Source organism: Suricata suricatta, chromosome 1 (assembly GCF_006229205.1).
Source record: "Suricata suricatta isolate VVHF042 chromosome 1, meerkat_22Aug2017_6uvM2_HiC, whole genome shotgun sequence".
NCBI lineage: Eukaryota > Metazoa > Chordata > Mammalia > Carnivora > Herpestidae > Suricata > Suricata suricatta.
Genome location: NC_043700.1, coordinates 52,462,255 through 52,486,386, shown reverse-complemented (window position 1 = coordinate 52,486,386; position 24,132 = coordinate 52,462,255). Strand labels below are relative to the sequence as shown.

Here is a 24,132-nt window from a genome sequence, read left to right as displayed (position 1 = left end):
AATGGAATAGAATAGAGAACTCAGAACTGGGCTCACAAATGTACAGCCAATTAATTTTTGACAAAGCAGGAAAGAGTATCTGATGGAAAAAAGACTGCTGCTTTAGCAGGTGGTGCTCAGAGAACTGGACAGCAACATGCAGAAGAGTGAAACTAGACCACTTTCTTATACCATACACAAAAATAAACTCAAAATGGCAGAAGGACCTGAATGTGAGACAAGAAACCATCAAAACCCTCGAGGAGAAAGCGGGAAACAACCTCCTTGACCTCAACCGCAGCAATTTTCTACTGGACACATCCCCAAAGGCAAGGGAAATGAAAGCAAAAATGAACTATTGGGACCTCAGCAAGATAAAAAGCTTTTGCACTGCAAAGGAAACAATCAAGAAAACTAATAGGCAATCAGTGGTTTTATTACAGCAAATTCAGTGCTGGTGAGAAGCTGCAGGTGGACTGACAATTCTTTGTATACACAAATGTTACCTTAGTTAAACCACTAATACCACTTAGGTTTAGAACCTGCAGAGTAGGACAAATTCATGAATCATCCCTAGGCTGAGAGGTTTTAGATGATAAGCAAGCTAAGACCCTTTGAAAGGAAGATTGCTTAAATGAGGAGTGAGGATTGATTAGCCAGTCACGGTCAAGTTCTACTTTACCGACCCTTTTATCTCCATGATGATTGGTTGCAACCTGAAAAACTGCTCTTGACCTTAAGATTTTATTTCAAATGAAAGCTCTGTTTATGTTCTTAAGAATGGAGCTATCACTTAGCAGAAGTGTAGTGTCTTAAGTGGTCACCGTTGTCTTACTTCAGTGGAAAGGACTCAGGATTGGTTTCTGTCCTCCCTCCACATCCGCAATAAAAACTCCCATGTTACCAAGACTAAGAAATTTGGGGTTTATAGACCTCCTGAAATTAATGCAGACTTTTATGTACATGTGCTTTCCTCTGGGTGGAGAATCCGAAACTTTCACATCTCCCTGTGAACCACTGACGGAGTCCCTTGAAGGCACGATTTATTTCTTGGGGTAGCACATGGAGTATCTCGCCCATCTACCAAGGCGCTGAAGCATTCATTTATGTCTCCCCCTTTAGGTCTGGCTGCCCTAGAAATGCACAGATTCCTAAGAATTCTAAATCTGTGGATTGTGTGGAAGTGTTGGCCCCCCAATGGCCAAAGGTCAGGCATCAATCCTGTTACTACCATGATCTTCACCTCTCTTCCAGGAGGTACACGAATACCTCAAATAAAAGTCCCTGCTGTAAAGGGATCTCATCCTAGTTAAAGAAAAAGATGCAACGCTTACATGGCCTGGTTTCTTTCCTTTCTTCCTTCATTTGGTAGTGATATAAGAAAACACTAAGAGTTGTCACAGAATATGTCACAGAATATGTCACAGAATATGTCACAGAAGGTGTAGAATAGTCATCCAGGGAGTGTACAATTATTAGAAAGGGAAGAATGAAAACTTAAATAGCAGTTGAATTTGGATACCTGTTTGGTGACGGAAACTGGCTGCATGGAATGGGAGGTGTAGGCTATGATTTGGTTTTAGTATGAGCTGTGTTAGATCAGCCAATTGTAAATTGGAGACAAAGAGAAAGAAAATCATGCAACATGAAAATCAGAATTCTGAGCTTGGACCATTTATAAACAGAATATTTGTTAATTCTAGCTCGAGTTAGAAGAACAGCAAGATTTGAGTGGCTCTTGAACATTAGAAAATGATTGTGATTACTTGACTTCCACCTAGATCATTGTCTTTGTTCGTGTTTTGAATTCTGACTTTCCATCCCTGAAGAGTGGCTGTACAATCTGGCAGAAGGAGAGAAGTGGTTAAATTAAGAATTTAGAATTTCTAGGATAAAAGAGACTTTGCTTGAGTCTATGGAAGAAATGATTTTATAGTTGAATTTTGTATGGTGGAAGAGGGGGATTGCAAGAGGGGGAAATCCGTATTAACAGTGTGGACAGAATCTTTTGTGAGAATTAGGAGATATATTTTTATTATAAGCTTGAGTCATGCAGTCAAGAAACGTCACATATTTATTGTTTACTAAATGCCATCTGTGGCTCTAGACATTGGAGACGCTTTACTGCACAGTGGAGGATGTAAAATGTATTGACATAATAAAGATGCTACTCAGATCTTGACCTGATAACCACATAGTAGGTGTTGTCTTCTTAATAATCACTGTTTTCTTTTGATATATAAGGTTGGGCCTTTTTACAGAGGCTCTCTACTTTCAACCATCCGTTTGCTCAAAACAATGTTGTTGAGGGCTTTCTTTCCACAAGGCACTGGGCTGGGCACTGGGGATGGAGAGACGAAGATGGACACAGACTCCGATCTCCTCTCAAAAGAGAGATCATCTTTGTGAATGTTTAACAGTCGTTAAGGAAGGAAGTTCTTGCACCGCTGCGGGAGGTGGGTGTTCAGAGGCAAGAAGCAGGAGTGGAGCATGGTGTTTGGCAGTGGGATTTGGGGAAGAGATGCCAGGAAGAACATTCTATACTGAAAGAATATTCTATATTGAAAGCGATGGAAGTTAAGATTGGAAAACTAAAGTTGGGCCACATTTTAAAGGGAATTAAGTGTTAGGTAGGCCAAGGGACTGGGTTGAGATGTCATTAATTCAGCACTTAGAGAGGTTTTTTGGAAAGCTTGGGGTGGAGGGGTGGTGACATCCATTTACTTATCGACTCTCGATTTACTAATTCACTCAGGTATTTTAAATATTTATTGCATGTCTATTAAGTACCATCTATGGCTCTAGGCATTGGAGATACCATTAAGTAGCAATTAATAGTAGCAGTGATAATAGGTAATCTGGAATAGAAAACATACCTTGAATCCTTTGTTCCAGGTAAGCATTCTACCTATATTATGCTGTTTAATTGTAACAACTGCCCTCTAATGCAAGTCTGGTGCTATCATCAATTTCTAGAAAAGACCACTGAGTTAGAGAGGTGAGCTCTTTGTCCAAGGTCACTTACTTAGTGAGTGGTAGAGCCAGATTTCATCTCCCTTTTTTTTGGACTTCAGAGTGATGCCTTCTGACCAAACATTGCAAATTTTAACAAGGTAGACTTGCTCAAGTGTACCACATTGAAAGGGGGACATAGAGATGGTAGAGAGGCAATTTCAAATAGAAATACTGAAGACAACATAGGATAACATGAAGAAGAAAAGGGCATGGGGACCATGAAGGGTAAGTCGGGCAGTGGCTGAGCTGAGGCCCAACGAATAAATCTCTAATGTGATTCTGAGGGAAGAACAGCCTAGGCAGACGGAACAGGAAGTGCAAAGCCTCTGAGGTTGGAACCAGGCTATAATGTGTGAGAAATAGAGGGCTAATAGGACTACAGCATGGTGAGTTTAAGGGGAGTATAATACTTCATAAGCTTGCAGATGTAAGCAGGGCCCTGGCTTGGGTGATAAATTGTATGGCCCTCTCACTTGAGTGTGTGGTCCTAGATAAACAAAATGAATAATGACGTTTTTGGCAACAGGTTGCAGTGGTGAGACAAGAACTGCATTAGCTAAGTCCACTGGGCTCTGTGGGATCACAGAGAAGGCTGCAGCTAGTCTGTAAGGCTGGATGCAGTCAGCCGCTTAGTAAGGGCATGTTGGTGGGACAAGTGTGAGAAGCCAGAGGGATGGTATGTGCAAAGGCATGCAAGATGGAAGCAAATCCTGGGGAGTGCATGGCTGGAAGATGGGATTTGGAAGTGGAAGAATGGGAGAGAAAACCCTATAAAGACCAACAGAATCTAAACCCTGGAAGACAAAATACTGTGAATGGCCCAAAGCTGGGCTTTGGGGAATAATCTAGAAACAGTGTAAGCTGGATTTCAGTGAAGAGAAAAAAGTCTCATAGGACATGATAAGGCCTAAGATAGGAGAGGGAACAAGACTATGAATATGAGGAGAGAGATTATGAAAGTAGACTTAGCTAGTGTGTAACTGGTGGGAGGAGGAACCCTCTGGATGGACCTAGAAGGGGAGGATGCTGATGCCTTTAAGGAATAGAACTGTCTAAAGCAATGGTTTTCAAATTTCAGTAGGTATCACATCACCTACAGAGTATGTTAAAGTACTTGCCTCCTGCCCAGAATCAATAGGTCTGAGGTGGGGCAGAGAATTTGCGTTTGTTACCAGTTCCCGGGTTGCTGGCCCGGGGATCATTATTTTGCGAAGTGCTCCTCTAGAAGCTGTAACACAAAAACTTTGGTTTGGTTTGGGCATGTAGTGTTTTTAGCCGGAAGGGGCATGTTGTATTTTATAGGCAGTGTCTGCCAGGTAGATGGAGCTCAGAATAGGGTCAGGATGGATGCAAGTATGCACATCATTGGCAGGGTTATGTCTGAAGCCTGAGGAATAGATTGGTAAGTGAAGGGCAAATGTATGGCTAGAGGAGAAAAACATGGCTAGGAAAAAAACCTGGAAAATGCCTTCCTTCAGGTCCTGGGACGGGGAGGGATGAAAGGAGGCATAGGCTGAACTAGAATGATTTAGAGAATATTGCCCTGTAGAAAACATGGGCAAAGATAATTTAAGGGCAGGACCATCAGCAGTTTCAAATATTGCAGCATTTGAGCAAGGATCCATCACAAGTGGGCGTGGAAGCGCAGTTACCTGCCTGGCACTAACTACCACTAACTACCTACTAACCCTACGTAAGTACTTGGGTCTAGGGAGGGGCTGCCAAGGCGTCTTTACTGGCTTCTCTGTAAGTATGGTGACCCAAGAAAACTGATTCAGAAGTTAAACAAGTCGAGTGTCTCGTGAATAATCACCTTCACTAGAGGAAAAACAGGAAAAGAAGAGGAAGGGTTTTATTAGAGAATCTTAACTATCAGAGAGGAACCTGAGACCTTTAGATTAAATCTGTTCTGCCATAATTAGGTGCCTCTCTACAGCCCTCCCCCACCATGTGTGTACTTAGACACATCTGTACATGTATATTTTAAGCTAAACAATCATGTGGTTGTGTTAATATATACTTCTATACTGTGCATATTATATTAAGATGATCATAGTTCATAGTAGGCATTTTTTGTACTATTCTGGCCTGTAATATGGTAACTTCTAAAAAGCTGTGACCAGAACAACATTTTAATATTTAAAGCTGGAAAAGAAACTTTACCATGGAATATTAGGCCGTTTTTAGTTGTTCATACATTAATTTGCCCACTGTATAAATAAAGGAACAAAACGAATAGCAAAATTGCGTGCTCAGCATTTCAGGTACTGTGTGTTTTTTACAGTGCGGTCCATTGTTTAATTCTAGTTCAGTCCTGTGATCCCGAAAGCAGTGCGCTTTCAGTTTCAGTAATGTGTGCTGCAGTTAGTTACCCAGGGCTTACGGCTGCTTTGGAGAGGGAAGGACTAGTTTCCAGTTGCCTCATTTGCTAAGAATCCTGAATATTTCAAAATGAGAAATGTTCTCATTTCTGCTCCATTATAAATTCCCTTCTGGGCTTGGTAGCATTTTAAAGCATTACTCCTGAGAAGCATTTAAACATGCCGACAGGGAGACCTGATTCAGTTCACCGAGTATAAGAACTGGTACACTGCAACTTGAGGGAAAAAATTAACTTTGCATTATCTAATTAGGTTTATAGAATTGCTGCGGAGCAGCCTGGTTTCCCAAATCTAGAAGGTACAATTAACCGCAGTATTATATCAATACCAACTAGTCTGCTAATAGGCTTCCAAGCAAAGCGATTGGAATTTGTTATTACCAAGGATATTTTAAACTGGGTGAATTAAAATTAAATCACATACTGTTGGGAGCAGTTCTGTAGGAGAATAAAATAAATGACCTAATCATTTTTTAATCTTTTATTGAGTCCCTGGGTTTAAGAATACATTTGGGCCTCAAGAGGTGTGCTACTTTTCTTCAGTAGGAAACTTACATGCTTAATGATGATCTGGCTTAAACATAATTTTAGCATTTGTAGTTCTTACCTTTATAAAAATACTTTACAATATGCATTAGCACTTCAATATTGAAGTACTTCAAAAAGTACTATGTATTCACTGGTAATGTGTACACCTTCTAGGAAGAATTGATGTTAAAGAGTAACTCTTAAGTAGACATTAACTGAGAAATCGCCAAAGCTTTTTTTTTTTACTCTTATGAGAAGGTGGGTGTGCCATGATTTTTATTTTTTAGAGTATAATTATACTTTGACTTGATTTTCTTTTTAATAGAAACCACACACACATGCACACATGCACACACATACACACACAGGGTGGAAAGGTACTCTTTAATGTGAGCAAGGTTTGCAAATAGTTATTACAATTGTATGAATGCCTGACTCCTCCTGCTAGAACCCTTGATTTCAAACTAACCCATTGAGTGTAGCTGTTGAAGTGAAACAGTAGTCCCAGGTTCATAATGTAGTGTAAGAGACACTTTTGAACAGTTTCAAAGAATTTTAAGAACGCTTGTTGAAGTAATGTCAATACAAGATCTTTGTTTCTGAGAATTTCTTTTTTGATAAAATTTTAAGAAAGACTAACTAGAAAAAAAAATGGAATAAGATGCAATTTGTATTCTTTAAAAACGTCATGGGGCGGCTCGGTGGCTCAGTTACTTAAGCACCCGACTTCAGCTCAGGTCATGATCTCAACAATCTGTGGGTTCGAGCCACACGTCCGGCTCTGTGCTGACTGCTAGCTCAGAGTCTGGAGCCTGCTTCAGATTCTGTCCCTCTCTCTCTGACCCTCTCCTGCTCTCGCTGTCTATCAGAAATAAATAAAACATTAAAAAAAATAAATAGTCCTTAGGTCATGATATTTGAAGTGCTGTAGAGAGAGGTTCTTTATTTGCCAGCACTTACTACTGCATTTTAAGTTTTATTCTGTTGAATTTCATGTAAATATTTCACATATATTTTATTAGCATCTGTTATTGGAAAAATCATTCCCTTAAATCCCTTGCAAAAACCAGAAATGATCAGTATACTGAAGTGAGTCGTATAAGTTTCGTTTTGCCAAACTATATCAAAGATATCTGGAGAGAGATGTTCAGATGCAGAAAATTGGGAAGAAGCATGAACTGCGGGTTCCATTTCTATTGAGATACATAGTTTCTTAGTTGTATAAACCTTTCAAAACTAAGGGAAAATCTGGTAGGGTTAAATCAGTTAAGAATTTTTTTATTTGCTTGATTGTTAAATGCTGCTACGACAGATACGTATCTGTGATGGGAGATATTTGCTTTGAAAATGTTACCATGCAATATATTATACCAACTGGAGTGTTGTGTTTTTTCTTTTCCCCAATAACAGCCCATGTACCTCTGTAGTCAAAGGTTCACTTTACCTAGGCATTTCAAAACTTAAGCCTTTTTCTAAAATAGTTAATTAAGTATAGGTTTTAATTATGCTTGCTTGGGAGGACTTCTATCCAAACCTCTCTGGCAATTGAATATTTTGCTATGCAATTTTTTTTTATCTTTAAGTTTTTATTTAAATTCTAGTTAGTTAACATATATGGTAAAATTGATTTCAGGAGTAGAATTTAGTAATTCATCACTTACATATGATACCCAGCTACGTAATTCTTATTAGACAATTTGATCATTATGCTTCTTAAAATTTAATCTGACAGGATTAGCCTTCTAATCTCTATCTAGTACAGTAAAGTATCTCCCATGTAAGTCAGTATTTGTTACCTTTATAGTCTGTTTGCAGGGTTTTACATCCTTTCTTTTGAAAGCAAGCATTTAAAACCCTCCTGTTCAAAAGTCTGCTCACTCTTGCCAGGGTGATTTAAAATGAATAAAAAATCCATTAGATTTTTGGCAAATAAGCTCTCAATTATGATACAGAATAAATGACTACAAAGTGCTTTTTAGAGTAATGGAATGGAAATGACTGAAATCTTACTACTTTACACATGCAGGTTTTTTTTTTTTTTACTATTGTTGAGTGCTTAGTTTTTTAAACTAAAAGATCACTGTCAAAATTGAAAATTTTGATCATTTAAAAGACATAATTACATTTTAACATTTAAGCACAGGATTGGTTGAATGGGGAAATAAAGCATGCAGTTTCATTTGCTGTTGCCCTCTGTGTGCCAGTCTCAGGGATTTTGAAGTCCAGTGTTTGTAAAAGACTAGGGGAGAGTGTCACCATTGTGGTGGTCAACTAAACTTGCTTACCGTTGGCTGGGAAAGAGAAAAATACTTCTTGTTCTAAAAATTTGCTAAAATAGGGTGATTTCCGAATGCCTTGGTATTTTAAAGAAATACATTTTCTGTATGAAATTAGGATAATGTACTTTTTATCATAGTTAACATTTAGACTCTAAACCGTGGCACATAGAACTTCTGTTTTAAAATAAATGTAAAGTACATGTGATCACAGTTGGTAACTGAAAATTTTGAAGAATGGTATCAAACCTGCAAAGATAAGAGAGCCCAAAATACCACATCTTTTCCCAGATCATGCTCTTTTCTTAGCTTAAAAACTGGCATCATCTGAAGTATGGGTCAAAATACGTCTATACTATATGGGTATTGTCATTGTTTTTTTTGCAGCAACCTCTTTGAAATCTGAGCAAGGTTTTAATGAACGTGGCTTCATTTTACTCTCTATGAATCACTACCCCAGGAAGACTGCCAGCCACTCTTGCCTGAGCAGCCTACACTTGTGACTAAACTGAAGCCCATCCCAGCCAAAGAGTGTAATTAATAGTTCCGCCGTGGTACGATCATGTTTCGTAAGAGGCCGTTATCATCATGACCTCTGCTCAATAACTGGTAACACCAAGAGCAAAGCAAATGTTAAAATCTTTGTTCAGTGTTGGCAAAATTCACTTCCTGCAGATAAAGTGAGCAGTTTGAAATGTGTACTCATTTGCATCTACTTCTTCAGCTTAAATAACAGGTGCTTGTGTTTAAAAGCAAATATATGTTGTGCAATGATTTTATGTCTTAGAAGGGCTGATGAAGAAAGAATAGCTCAAAGGAAATTGTAAGTGGCAATTAAGGAATAGATTTTTAATCTAGAAAACTTAAGGTAACAGTAAAAGCAATATATATATTCAGTATTACTTTCTAATGAATTGTGATAACTTCCCTACTGTTTTCTTTCAATTCTTTATGAAAATAACTGAAATCTATTTTTGGGACATAGGATTCCTTTTGCTGATTGAGGCATTTGTTGAGCAGTTGGTCCATTTCTTTGGGTCCCAGTGGGTGCCTAACGTGAGAATGATTCCTTCAAGGAATCATATATTCAGCCATATATTTTATAGACCTCACGGTAGCTAGAAAAACCAAGCCTGCCATTTGGGCACACAGCATGCTGCTTCTGAATGATGAAACCAGCAGCTTACTCATAGTTTTCTAACACACAGGTTGCATTTTCTGAATGTACCCAAATCTTTTTAATTAGGGATAACTAAACCGTCACAGTGCTCTATCATACCTGTAATTCTTGTGGTGAGTCAGCACTAATGAAAGAATAAAATTTCACACCTAAAATAGAGATGAGCTTAAAAAAACCAACTTTTTGCTGTTTCTGTAATTCCTATACGCCCCTACCCACAGTTCCTCTTACATGTCTCACTGTAACAAAACGCTGTTGCATTCTGCAAATATTGATGAGGAATGGAAGAAAAATTAGTTTTGGTTTTCATGCAGGAGATTGCTTTCTGTCAGAGGATGGCAGATTTCCCTTGGTCAGCATGGACTTAACTTAAAAATTGCCTTATAGGGACACCTGGGTGTCTCAGTCGGTTAAGCATCAGACTCTTGATTTCGACTCGGGTCATTCTCATGGACTGTGAGTTCGAGCCTTGTGTTGGGCTCTGTGCTGACAGCATGGGGCTGCTTAGGATTCTCTGTCTTCCTTTCCCTCTGTCTCTCTCCTTCCTCCCCTTCCTTCTGCCTTCTCTCTCTCTCAAAAACAAAAAAAAAATGCCTCATATATGCAGTGATGAAAATTGAATCAAACTTCAAATACTAAGTGGAACATCTTCCTGAAAAAAAAAATTTAGAATAGTGATGTTGATACTTTGAAATGTTAATATTCTGAAAGTTGAAGTTTCAATCTATTTTTTTCCATTCCTTTCATCTCTCATCAGGTCACTATAAGCATTGGTCCATTTGTCAGAGTTTAAGTGGTAAAAAAAAAAAAAGAAAAAGAAAAATCAGAAAATTCACATTGTGAATTTTACTCAGTTATTAACGCAGGTTCCTGACATATTTCTAGTGCCGTCCATTTAGATATATTTACCTATTTCCTAAATTCATGGGCCAGTACTGATACTCATAGTTTCATGTTTTTGTTTAGGATATTTGATGTGTACATTTAAAGACCTTTGTCTCCAATTTGTCAGATGACTGACACTCAAAAAAAGTAAAACAACAACCAAAACCAAAACCGTCATGCTTTCACTGGTTTGTGGCGAGGTAAAAAGCATGAGAAATTCGCTGTTTCAGTCTGCTCAATTATCACTTGGAAATCACCGTAGCCTTGCCCAGAGAAGGCTTAGTTAGGTTGGTTGAATGCTTTTCTCTGTTCTGTGAAAGCATGTAGCAGCATGCACAACGTCACTAAACAGGTTTAAAGAGTGAAGGGGGCACTTAATGACACCTGGAATCTTAAAAGGACAGTGTCTCTTCTTTACCTAACTTCTTGCTAGGAGTGAAGATGAATCCGTCTCAAAAGAAGAAAAAATCTTTCTGGGGAGGAGAAGCTAATATCCTCTAGGACTTGAATTATTATGACTTCTTCACTGAGAAAATTCCCTGATTTTCTAAGAATACGGGTACTACACTTGTGTGATTTTTATAATACTACATTGCTTTCTGCCTTAGCCAATGGAGTGAATTAAAATGTGTTAGCTATTAGCACAAGCTATGGCTCAGGAGTACTACATGGAGAATTTCGTACTCTAGGCTAGTTATCAGGAAATAACTAGGGGAGGTCAAATCCGTGCTGCCGGGGAAGTTTTTTATTTCCTTGTTTGTAAGCCTTAGCGCCTGCCCATCTTCGATTTTACTGTCTTGTGAACTGTAACAGTTTCTGTTGTCATCTGCACGGCATGTGAGTCCAGTAAGAGAGCTAAACTCTGTTCGGTTTTGAGAATGTCAGCAGTTTCATGGTTTTGGAATAATATGATACTTTTGTGGTATTTTCTTGCCCTGGCCTCCTAGAGATTTTGAAAAACCTAAGTCCATAATTAATAATAAAGATTCCTAAGGAAGGTACATTTAAGTTCATTATAGTACTCCTTATCAGAGCTTGAGAGAAGGGAGGAGAGTTTGAGCATTTGGTGTACAAAGAACAGAAGGTGTGCCATCTAAAAGGATGAGCTTTGTATATGGTACAAGGACGCGATTTGGAAAAATCATTTGTGTTGGGAGTGGGTAGTAGGAAAGATGGGGATCTAAACCACATCTTTTTTTTTTCTTCTAAAACATAGTCGGTTGAGGGGTGCCTCAGGGGCTCAGTTGGTTAAACATCGACTTTGGCTCAGGTCGTGATTGCACAGTTTGTGGGTTCAAGCCTCTCTTTGGGCTCTGAGCTAACAGCTTAGAGCCTGGAGGCTGCTTCTAATTCTGCCTCTCTGTCCATCCTCTGCTCATTCTTTCTCTCTCTCTCTCAAAAATATTTTTTAAAAAATTGGGTTGTTAACTGTGACTATTATTCCATAAATACTAAATATCTTGGGGAAATTATATTGATGTTTAAAATTATTGGTGGTATGTAGTTCCTCCAAGCTGGTGGATTTAAAATAAAAGCTTATGTCCTTGTATATGAGTTGAAATCCTGCTGTAAATACTGTTAATAGTGAACTTGGCCTAGTGACTTGACTTCTCCAAGCCTCCTTTCCCTCATCTGTAAAGTGGACACATCACTGTTTTCTATGTTTCCATTAGGCTAAGGTTATCAGAGCTCCTAGGAGAGCATTTAAATTTCAGCTTTATACTTGGTTCCCTTCTTACCCTTCTTGGATGAGCATAATAATTTGTATACAGTGTCAAGAGTGCTTAAAAGAACGGAAATACTTACACAAATTTGTTATGGATTCATGGTTTTGAATTATATGTGAAAAAGGGCTGAGTCTTCTCTCCTAGACTGTGGACTTTTGCCTTAAAAGTTCTGTCCTTCAAAGCACCAATGTTCTAAAACAGGGAAAGAGGAAAATGCTTTAGTTCATTTACTTTTAAATTCTACTTTTCTCCTCTGAATACAAATATAGATACAAAATACAAAAAGTGAAAGCAAATAAACTAAAAATCACCTATAATCCTTCTTACTCAAAGCTAATTGTCATGATCTCTCTGGGGTATATCTTGACCAAATTTAAAGGAAGACATAGACTACATATATACTTGTGGATTGCCTTTTTTATTTCCGTAGAAATACTTTGATTTACATATTATTTTTAGGACATATATTGCTTTGTAAAGTCATCTTTTTTTAATGTTTTATTTATTTTAGAGAGACAGCATGAGTGGGGGAGGGGCTGAGAGAAAGGGAGACACAGAATCTGGCACAGGCTCTAGGCTTTGAGCTGTCAGCACAGAGCCTGAGATGGGGCTCGAACTCACGAACAGTGAGATCCTGATCTGAGCTGAAGTTGGACACTTAACCAACTCACCACCCAGGTGCCCTGTAAAGACATCTTTTAACATCTGGCTATTTTAGTATTAAGATGGTTTAAGGGAAGAGGATGTTAGGGAAAGAAGAAGACGAAGAAGAAAAAAAAGAAAGACCCGTGTACAGATCCTAATTTGTTGCGTGCACCATATTTGCAAAATTGTTTTCCCACATTCCCCTTAAAAACAAAAAAGAAAAAAAACAGGTTTGACTCCAAGTTTTGCTGTTTAAGTAATCTTGGGTGCTTCTCTCTAACCTACGAATTAAATGGAACAAAAGAAGTGATCTGAGGGAGAACAAAACTGGAAGAGCAACTATTGAAGTTTTTATTTTCACTGTCTCTTCCTTATCCTTCCCCCAAGCAGAGTCCACAACTTAATTCCGAGCTGTGGTTGCTGAACATTCCAACACTTTTAAACTTGTGCTTAGTGGGTAAGTATTAAGAAACCTAAATCATTGCCATGGGTTTAATTGTGAAGCTTAGGAAATACATTGTTTTCTTAATTTTATTTATTAGCTTTGTTCCTATTGTCTCTGTTGTGAAAAATAATTTTTCTTCTGGCTCATTCACCTCAGCCACTCCTGGATTTTCTTAAATATTATTCTCCATATTAACATTTAAAAATTAAAAATTATGCCCTTTCTTTTAATCATAGCATAGTTGGGCTCCACCTGTCATTGTGCAATGATAAGCCTCTTTCTTTTCCTTGAAACTTATTTTAAGGACACACACACACACATGTTTTGTTTGTTTATTCTTGTATAATATAGTAACAGGTCAGCACGTTGGGAGTGGAATTCTAGTCTGAAAATTGATTGGACATCAAATAATAATAAGGAACCTTTACTGAAATCTTACTGTGCCTTCTGCTAGGTGTGTTTACATTTCAATTTAACCTTCTGGCATTTTACAATGAGGAAATGTGTGGCTTACAGAAATTAAACGCGTTGCCTGTCACCTGGCCTTGTAGGTGATAGAATGAGGGTTCAAACCCAGTCTTACGGAACAGTTTACCCTCTCAGGCTGGATTCAGGACCACCAAGTAGCACTTCTGAGCCATATTCTGTGAACCAAGATACATTATGGGAGTTACCTTAAAAAGGGTTCTTGGGCTACTAAGGTTGAGGAATGTTGCATGCAGAGATTCACAGGGCACATCAATACATTAAAAGCTCTGAAAAGTCCTATAGGAAATAGAATTTAAGACTTTTAGCTCCTCTTTCACAAATTGACCTGGTCACTGATGCGGTCTATAAAGAACTCTAGCATACTGAGGAAACAGTTTGCTGATAGCCAAATCAAAGTCGGGGTTACTTCGATGACATTACTGGCATGTGCTCTGTGGACAGATACACCTGTCTCCAGAGGAAGAATCTGGACTTACATGTTCATGTTTGGTGTGTCCTCATCCAACTGTCTAAATTCCTGTCCTTCAAGATCCATTCAGGTTTTACCTCTCTGACGCTTTCTTTAATCGCTTTAGTCCACTTGGATATCTCCAATCTCAGAAAGGTTTCTCATTATGGGACATGATTACACATAACTATAATACTTGTTAGCACATGGCTGTTTCCCCAGTTGGTTGTAAGCTCCTTGAGGATAGGCCCTGTTTTACAGTGCTCTCTTGGTTTTCTGCCGATTAGCCTCTGGTCCTACTGTCCTAGAGAAGAGAGATCCAAGTTGTTCTAGTGGCTTTTGTTTAGTCGACAAATCCTCATTGTCTCCTGGTAGTGACCCCCCACCCCCCAGTGAGATCTGCATTCACTCTTAATCCTCAAAGTTGAACTCCTGTAATTCTCTGACCCTGAGGTTGGCAGTCCTGTTCCCTGTGTTGCTTTCCAGAGGGACACGACTCCGTGATCTCGCTCTATTCATCAAAAATGATTTTACTTCTGCGGCAAGTTCTCAGGCACAGTAAGTATTTTATAATTGTCGAAAAATCCTACTGATCATCATCATTCGTGTGGAAATAGATGTCCAGTGCATAAACTGTGTTTCAGTTACTGGAAACTCCTTTCAGATCGTGAAAATATCAAAACAGGTTCCCCCAAACCAATTAAATACTTTTATAATATTTTGCAGGCATATAAAACCAAAGTCATATTGAATATGTTACATGGATACATTTTTCTGCATAGGCAAGATTGAGCGATGCTTCTTAAAATACGAGTCTAATAATGTTTACACTGAAAGCACTACCTTTCCTTTCAGAAAGTCCCTGTAGTAATTAAGGATATTCTTCCTTTGTTCCAAGCAACTTCTGTATACAAAATTAACATCATCAGTCTTGACTGTTCTCACACTGTACTTCATGTGCACAGATGCCTCTGGAGGTCTTTGAGTGGTACCTGCTGGGAAGCAGGTGATCTCTACCACCACCCCAACCTTCCCTGGGGAAATTCAGGAAGGGCAAACCAAAGGTCCAGTTATCAGTTGGCTTTGTTGGCTCTCTGTGAATCTTAAGGGGTGGTAACTAGATATTTGGTATTTATATCAATTAGAGTATAGACTTGACCGTCACAAAAATCCAGAATGCAAGATATTTTTTCCTTCTTATGTAAATAGCCAAACTGATCTGGCAGCTCTTCAGAGACCTATATTGACGACATCAGGGAACCATGCCCCTTTTCCCTTGTTGTTCTGTCGTTCCTAGAGAGTTGCTGTCCTCTATGTGGTCTGGGATTTCACCACCTTGTCCACGATCCAGCAGTAGGAAGGAAAGAAACTGAAAGGGGAGTTTTCTTCCATCTTTCCATCTGTACATAGCATATTCAGCCACATTCCATTGGCCAGTAGGTAGTCACTTTGAGGGAAGTTGGAAATGAATATTCTGGGTGGCCCTCTGCATAGCAAAAGTCAGAGGTTAGGGAGGTGGTAAATAGGAGAGGAAGAATGTTGGGAGGTATAGAAGGCTTTCCCACAAAATAGCATGTATGTTTTTTAATTATAAAGTTATAAAAGCAAACCTTTAGTTCTGCTTAGCTCCTTTGCTAGAAATATCAGAATTGTCTTGGTATCTGGTACAAGTTTGGTTTTCTCAAACATAAAATTGGTTTATTTTTGCATCACTTGATTAACTATTGATCCAAGACTCTTTTTAGACTTGTCTGCTAAACTCCTATCAATTGGACCAGATTTTAAGCTTTTCTTGCACACCCATTATTACCACCAAACAATGCTTATAGATGTTCTGTAATTTTATATCATGTTGAATCATGGATTATTAAAATTTTGGCTCTTATTTGATAACAGGTTCAATGGTTTCTTGGCTTCCCCATCTGCACCTCCACCTTCCCCTGCCAACTACGGGAATAGTTCCTACTCTTTGCATCAGAACTCTCTATCCACTGTCAAAAATCTAGAAGAGGCATGGAATTGTCAGGGTTGATGATGTGTTACCAAAAAGTCCCTCTCAGACCCCTTGGCTGTTGGCAGTCAGGGGACCATGGAAGGACTATGGATCGTTGGAGGAGTTAATAAAAGTCTATGATTCCTGTAGTAGCATTAAGAGGTTTAGGGTGGTCAAGATGTACTGAGAACTGAAAAAGCAAAATTGGGATCTAGACGAACATAGGGATCATGATTAAAAGAGCTACTATCTGTAGGGCAGGTCAGTTGGGCGGGGTGGGGGGGAGGGAGGCGGGTCATGAAGTTGGGATTGTCAGAATTTAGAAGCTTACAGGAAGGCCCAGCAAGTTGGAGTTCAGATCTCTGGGAGTGGCATGGTGGGACCGTGGCTAGCTGCCTTTCGTAGCTCTAGAATATAATGAGGCTGTTTCGGGGGAATCCGTAATGGGGCCAGATTGGACAAGTGCGAGAGACCAGAACCACTTCAGCTGCCCTGGCAAAATGCCTGGACTTTGACAGCAAGCAGAGAACGAATCTGTTCTGCCAGCTTTCTGTCTCTCTGTCTCCCTCTCACAACCCCTGTTGGTGAAGCCTAACAGGGAGGCAGTTGATAAAGGAGAAATGTTTGCAGAGTTCCAAACCACAAAGAAGAATACAAAACTCTGTATATGCTATGTATATAAATATGTGTATATATATATGTATATAAATATTTATAATATGTATATAAATATAATGGGTTTGGAGCTGAGAAACAATAGTTTAATAGCTAGCACTGTACTGGATATAGAGTCTTCCCTTTGGAAAGTTCATGCTGGAAGGTTTGGGGCCAGATAGTACTGTGAGAGAAATTAGGTAGATCCGGACTGGATGTGATATGGATCGGAGTTCTTAATATAGACAAGAATAGACTTTCTTTGCCAAGTGCTGCTTATTTGCATACTAAGTGGAATGGTGGTCTGCCCAGTTTGAAACTCGGTCTTGACAGCCACACTGGAGCTATTTTTATGCAGGAGAGCGTGGCTTCCATCCTTTATTCTTGTGGGTTAAGGATGCAGCTTAGGTTTTCTTTTCTTTCCTTTTGAAACCCGTTATGAAACTGTTATACATTTCCTTGAGGCTTTCTTGAGTTTATTTCTAGTATCTGTGACTCATTAAAAAACTACTTAGACTTTTTAGGTGTCTTGCATTGTGTTGGGCCTTGAGGATACAGAGATGACTAAGATACAGTCTGTGTCCTCGGGGGAAGTAACAACCTAGTTTGTGGTACAAGGCACTTGGGATGATAGTAATATTATATGTTAGAAGTCATTCTATTTTAATATTTATCTGGAAAGTGGAAAAGAGCAGGCCTGGGGGAGGAGAATTAACTTTTGGGCTCCTCTTCAAAAGTAGGGCTTGGCAGGCTGTGGGAGGAGCATGTGTAGGTGTGTGTTGAGGGGGAGGGCAGCAAGCAGAAACTAGAAATTTGAGGGGAAAGAAGGAAATAATTAGAACAGTGGCATTTGCCATATAGCTACCAGCTTCTGTATGAAGTAACATTATTCACGTCCTCTAAAAAAAAAAAATGTCCTTGTTTTGGCTTCGAGGATTCTCCTGGTTCCAGGAGATTTTGCATTTGATAGACATCCTCCCTCTTGCCCCTGTCTATGACAGTTTTCTGCACTTCAGCTGTATTCTTGCTGTGATAAGTCCCCTTCATAAGCAAAAATTCCTATTTTACTTTACTTTCAAATTGAAGCTGGCTTATCTGTTTGTGATTAGTTATCCCTCACAAAGTAGTTTTGCACTTCTGTATGTGGAACCTCCCTCTTTAATAAAGGGTTGTCTTGAGTGTCAGAATCTCTAACCAATGAAAGATTGGCCCTGGCTGGTGCCATATCCCTAGAAGAGGCAGGTCACTTTTATAGGTACCGTTGAGTTCTTGAATGGGGAGTTTCATTGTCTTGAAAGGGAGCAGAATTAAATTGTAGCAAAAGAATAAAAATTCACCTGCTTGAGCCTTTCTCCCTCAGTGGTCCCTTTTTGTGCCAATGGTTAATATTATCCTCTGTATAACATTACAATTCAGGAGATCTTGTAACATCTTAAGTCACATCCTGGTCTCAGTTCTCTGTCCCTGTCCATGGCATGGAAGGGACAGGTCTGTCCCATAGGCACAGGTAATTGAACAGGGGTATCTAAGCTAGGCCAGTTATATTCTTGGTGCTAGGAATTTTGAGTCCTGTTGTGTTGTCTCCTAGAGATGACACAGAGTTGGTGTGTAAGACAGCACCATGGTCAGCTCCTAAGGCCTCGAAGTCGCATTTATGTGTGACTGAGGAAACCAGTCATCAGAGAAAGGAACTTTGTTTCTAGAAGCAGAGAAGATGTTATGGAGAGGGATAGACAAAAAGACTCTATTTCTGCTATTTTTGCCTTATGACCCTCCAATTTCCATGAGACCTACCTGTTCTAACTATAGATTGAGTTCTGTGACATTTGCCTGAATCCTTATAATAAGTGCCCTTTTACTTTTAAATAAATTTCTGTATCTTCTATAACAAATGGTTTCCTACCTTAACCTAAAGGAATTACCATCCTAGAAATTTCATCTATAAGCCAGAAAGGAAGACTGTCAAGTCCTATACAGAAAGTTGTTTGACCCAGCCCCTTATTATCTATTGCTATCTCTGTCTTCTCTCGTTTCCCCACCTCAAATTTGTTTTTGAGGTATGAAAAAGGAAGATGAAGCATATTTTTGTACAAGAATAAAACTTGCTTGGCTTTTTGTTTTGACAATAAAGAATCATTAACTATGATATACAGGTTGACTCATACGATATAGATCATAGGAAATTTAGTGAAATTTCTGTATAAATGAATGAAAACACAGAAGACAACAAAGCAGGAAAAAGGAATCCATAACTTCCCAAATTATTGGCATTTATTTTACTGCTGATGAGTAGTGCATTTGCTTTAATCAAAATCCCAAAACTTTATTTTTTTCTGGCTAAGGAAAAGTACTCATTTCTTTGAAAGAAATCTATCATTTACTAGGGAGGTATCTAAGTGGCTTATAAAATAGATGATTTTACCAAAAACTGTAGACTCACAAGTTTTTAAAAAGACTAAACATATTCAGTTGTTAACAATACTAATAATTAAATGCTGTTTTTACTCTGAGCTTGGATTAATATAAATTTTTTCATACCCTGAGTAGTTATAGAATTGTACTGTGAAAGCAACTAGACTTAGTTTTCAAGTTTCCTATTTGTAAATGGGTTTAAGTTCTTTTTTGATTTGCCTAGAAACCAATTAAATATTTCTTTAATAGTTCAACTCATTGTTTCATGATTTAATTATTTTACTGTGTTCACTTTACAGAATGCTAAAAGCATTAAGAGATAATAGAATGTTAAGGAGACTTATGATGTAAACTAATTGGAGTTCTTGTCAGATTTAGTATAACATGTTAATAAACAGTATTTATAGAGGCCTTTTTTGTACATGCCTTTGGTTGTTTTAAGGAGCATTTAAATTTAAAGTAGGCAATTTACTTATCAAGGTGGAAAGCCTATCTTACTGCTGGAGGGTTAGTATGCAGCATAGTGCAACTCTTTAAGAACTGGAAGGCTGTTGGGAATTTTGTTTGGCAATACTTTTTACAATCAGTCCTATTCTGTGGCTTTGAGTGTAAATTTAAGAATTAATTATCTTCAGAAACTAGGGAGAGATGATGTTTGCTGAAATTAATATCAGGTTTTAAATCCAGTTACTTTTGAGTAGGTGGTTTCATGCGAGTCTTTAAGATTTTATCTTCTAGGACATAAATGTTGCCTGCCATAGGAGCATCCAATCTGAATCCTGAAAACATGCTCTCCATCTTTTGTTGCTATTAAGAGATCAATGAAAGGTTCTGTAAACCTGAGAACTTCTGGCTTAGATCTCCTTCACTAAATTTCAACCTAGAATCAGTGGTTAAATAGCAGATGTTAATTTTCAGTGCTGGTTTAGTAATGAAAACTCAACTTGTTCATAAGATTTGGTTTCATACACACATAAAGTATTTATAAAACCATTGATTTCCTTGTTTGTTTGAGACCAAGAGTGTACAAGTTGGGCAGATGGTGAGAGAGAGAATATCTTAAAAAAATTTTTTTTAAATGGTTTTATTTTTGGGAGAGATAGAGAAAGCATAGGCAGAGGAGGGGCAGAGAGAGCAGGAGACACAGAATCTGAAGCAGGCTCCAGGCTCTGAGCTGTCAGCACAGAGCCCAACATGGGGCTTGAACCCACAAACTGTGAGATCATGTTCTGAGCCAAAGTCCGATGTTTAGCTCACTGAGCCACAGAGGCACCAAGAGAGCCAGAGGGGGAGCCAGAGGGGGAGCCAGAGGGGGAGCCAGAGGGGGAGGGAAGGAAGGGGAGAGGGGGGAGAGGGAGGGGGAGGGGGAGGAAGAATATCTTAGCCAGGTTCCATGCTCTGCACAGAGCCTGAAGCAGGGCTTGATCCCACAACCCTGGAATCATGACCTGAGCTGAAATCAAGAGTTGGACGTTCAACCAACTGAGATACTCAGGTGCCCCAAAACCATTTATTTCCTTTGATTTCAAGACCAAAATACAAAGTTTGCCTTTGGGATTTGGAATTGGGTGTTGGGCTTGATGAAGTATCATTCAACAAGTTCGTCATACCTCTTATACTTTATATTTTTACTTGTTCATCTTTATCTCTGGTATTTAAAACTAAATTTAGTTCTTAAAGCATACTAAAATGATCTATGACATGGATAGGCAGAACAATCTTCCAGAAATGGAAAGGGATCTGAGTGAGTGGATCTAGCTGTAGGCTTACTTTAAAGGGAGTTTTATATTTGGAACAGTTCTCTGGACCTAATGCCCTTCCACCCCAAAAGACCTTGAAATGCTTGAGTTGGTTCTCTCCCTTTTCTGGAGTACCCATAACTCTTCCAGGATCCTAGGATCATTCTGCAAAAGAATAAAACACCCTCTTCCTAGTGTCTTCAATATCTGAATGTAGTCCAGAAAATATGTTCTTCCTTAGGAACATTAGGTCCTGAAGATAATTTCTCAGTGTAGGAACAGAGTTGTCCTTATCTTGACAAATCTCTCTGAACAATCTATAATTATGGTTAAGAATTTGTTTCATGCTTACTGTGAATGTTGTTCCTCTTAAACAGCTATTTAGATTAAACTGATGACTCGGTTGAGATGGTAAAGGAATTTATATTTGGTTTTCTCAGACATGCAGTCTCTTAGATGGTAGACAAACAGATCTGACATGGAATCCAACCAAAGAAGCTTTAAAAAAAAGCCGCATGGGATTTAATAATGGAAAAAGAATACACCTCACCATGCAGCTTCTATTGACATTTTAATTTAAACCCTAAAACTAAAATGTGCATCTTATTGATATACAAAGAGTAACTGTCTTCACATTGATCATGGAAATTCCTAATAACTGCAAACTGCTTACTCTACTTGCTTTCAAGTGTGAATGAGATATTTATTTGATAATTTACTGATTAATAGGAAAAAATGAACTCTTGGACAATGCATTACATTAAGTTACATAAAACTGCATTCTAGTTTCCCTAGTTCATCTTTTAATGATGGAGAGAGTCTAAAGTTGGAATGTGTCTGAGCTATTTAAAATGAAAACATTTTATGTGTTGTAAAAGACCTCCTAAAAAGAACTTGGAATTTGGAGCAGCAATAGGTACTACTAGTTGGTAATATGAAGATTGCTGTTTGGTTGTCATGAAAACAAATTGGTTTGGTGACTGTGGAGCTGTAATGTAATAATGGCCTAACCTCAGAGCCCTTCCCATGTTTGTACTTTGCTTTGCTTCCTGAATATTGTCGTCATTTATTCTTGTTGTTTAAATATAAGATTGAGATATATCAAAGTTGGGTTCTTTGCCCAGATAGCCAGCCAGAGGTACATATGAGAGGCATATGTGTTTCAAAGAAATTGAAATTTTTAGAATTTTCCTCCTCCTCCTTTTTTTTTTTTTTTTTAAGGGAAACAGAAGGAACTATATGGTTTGGGATTGTTAAGATATGGATAGTAGGGATCTAATTCCATGAATGCCTTCTTTTTGCAAACTCAGGAAAGTAACCCAAGAGTTTCAGACTCTTATCATTGAAATTATATTCCTATCTTAAACCAAACAGTACTGCTGTGCAGGATTTCTGTAATCTAAGCTTTTATAAATTTATATTGCATCTGAGGCCTATTATAACATGTTCTCTTTTTAAAAAAATTTTTTTATCTTTAGGGCACAAGTAGGGGAAAGGGACAGAGGGAGGCAGAGAGAGAGAGAGAGAGACAGTAAGGTAAGCAGGTTCTACGCTCTGTGCAGAGCTCAACAAGGGGCTCTATCCCATGATACTGGGATTGTGACCTGAACTGAAATCAAGAATCAGATGCTCACCTGACTGAGCCACCCAGGTGCCCTAATAACCTGTTCTCTGAGAACAGTAAAGAAATTTCATGTATATGGGGAAAATTGGAAAAAAAAAAAAAAAGCAATGGCTTTGATAAATTCTAGGCCAGACTTTTATGATAAAAGTAAGTTATTTCCCAATTCACTTAATACAGAAATGTTAAATAGACCTTTCTCTTCTTTCTCAAATCTTGTCTTATAAAAGAATGAAAAATATTTTTATTATTCTCATCAGAGGTATTCCTATTTTTTCCCCCTTATATTCCATAGTACCTAATGTTGTCAAACATTAAACTCTGGACACAGTTTATTCTTGTCTGGGACTTTTACATGTGGCTAGCCAACTTCACTCGGGGTCGTCCCAAAGCCCAGACCCAGCGTCTGGTTGGAGAGGAGCTGGGGAATGAAGAGGTGGAGTGTACAATAGTGGGAGGTGGATGGGCTTTGGAGCCAGAAATTCCGATTATGAGTCCTGGTCCATCCTTAGTTCCTAGGCCTAATGGGGGATCTTACTTAATCTTTCAGAGTCTCACCCTCATGATCTGATTGTACCACCTCCTAAAGCTGCCGGGAGGATTAAGCATTGCTTAATGCATGTTTCCCGGTCAAGGCTCCTGGCATCCCTTACCCCTGTTGCATTCTGGGAAGTGGTTAGGGGAAGGAGGAAGCAGGTGTAGTGGAGCGTAGCAGAAGCCCAGGTCTCTGTGCCTGGGAGGAAGGAAAGGGAGCAAGAAGTGGTTGTCAGGAATTTAAGCCCTAACTTAACCCTACTTCCCATAACTTTATAACTGTCGAAAATAACACAAAGAAGTGGCGTATATGAGCCGATACTTTTAGTTGAGAGTAAAATAGTCTTTCTTGAGTTTGGCTATTATTATCTGTTCTCCCTGCCTCCTTGAGAAAAATATCTAAAGGAAAAGCCCTCCTTTCTTTGGTTGTTTTTGAGTTTTCAGACTAATAAAAATGTGAGAAAAGGGAGGTTTATCAAGGTTAGGTAGGAAAGTTTATCAAGTGGGAGATGTATCAGTAAGTTAACTGAGCATTCAGCTTCATGACCCTGAATTCTTTTCCTTGTCTGCTGCTAACTTGCTTCAGTGATCTTACTGAGCCTGTTCCTTTAGTGAAAAAAGGCTTAAGAAAAAGCCACTTCTTAAAGCAGTGTCCAGAGTCTCTCATAGAGTAGATATATCTCTGTAGCTCTTCTCAGAGTTCCCTCCTGTGAGGAGCTGCATTAACAATACAAAAAAATACCCATGGCCTGAAAAGTTTGGAAAAACTGTATACTAAACCCCCATCCCTTTTGTTTTTCTTTATCAATGTTTATTTATTTGAGAGAGCGAGAAAAAGTGGAGGAGGGACAGAAGAGAGGGGGACAGAAGAGAGGGAGACAGAGGATCTGAAGTAGGCTCTGCGCTGACAGCAGAGAGCCCGATGCGGGGCTTGAACTCTTACATGCCGTGAGATTATGACCCAAGCGGAAGTCCCGGCACTTAGCTGTCTGAGCCGCGCAGGAGCCCCACCCCCATCCTTTTTAAATTCACAAGTGTGAAGAGTCTTGGAGAAACTTATTTAACTTTAATCCTGTTATTTTAGTAAATAATGTTTGAGAACTTGCCATGTGCTGTAGACACAGTCATAGGTTATCCCAGAGAGGGCTGGGAAGGTAGAGAGCTGTAAAGAGATTGAAATAA

General features: G+C 38.8%; 1 protein-coding gene across 3 annotated transcripts in view; it reads left to right on the top strand.

Annotated features, from left to right (window-relative positions):
* GALNT7 (polypeptide N-acetylgalactosaminyltransferase 7) overlaps window positions 1-24,132 on the top strand; it is a 134,256-nt gene that overhangs the window by 430 nt on the left and 109,694 nt on the right. The window lies entirely within an intron of this gene.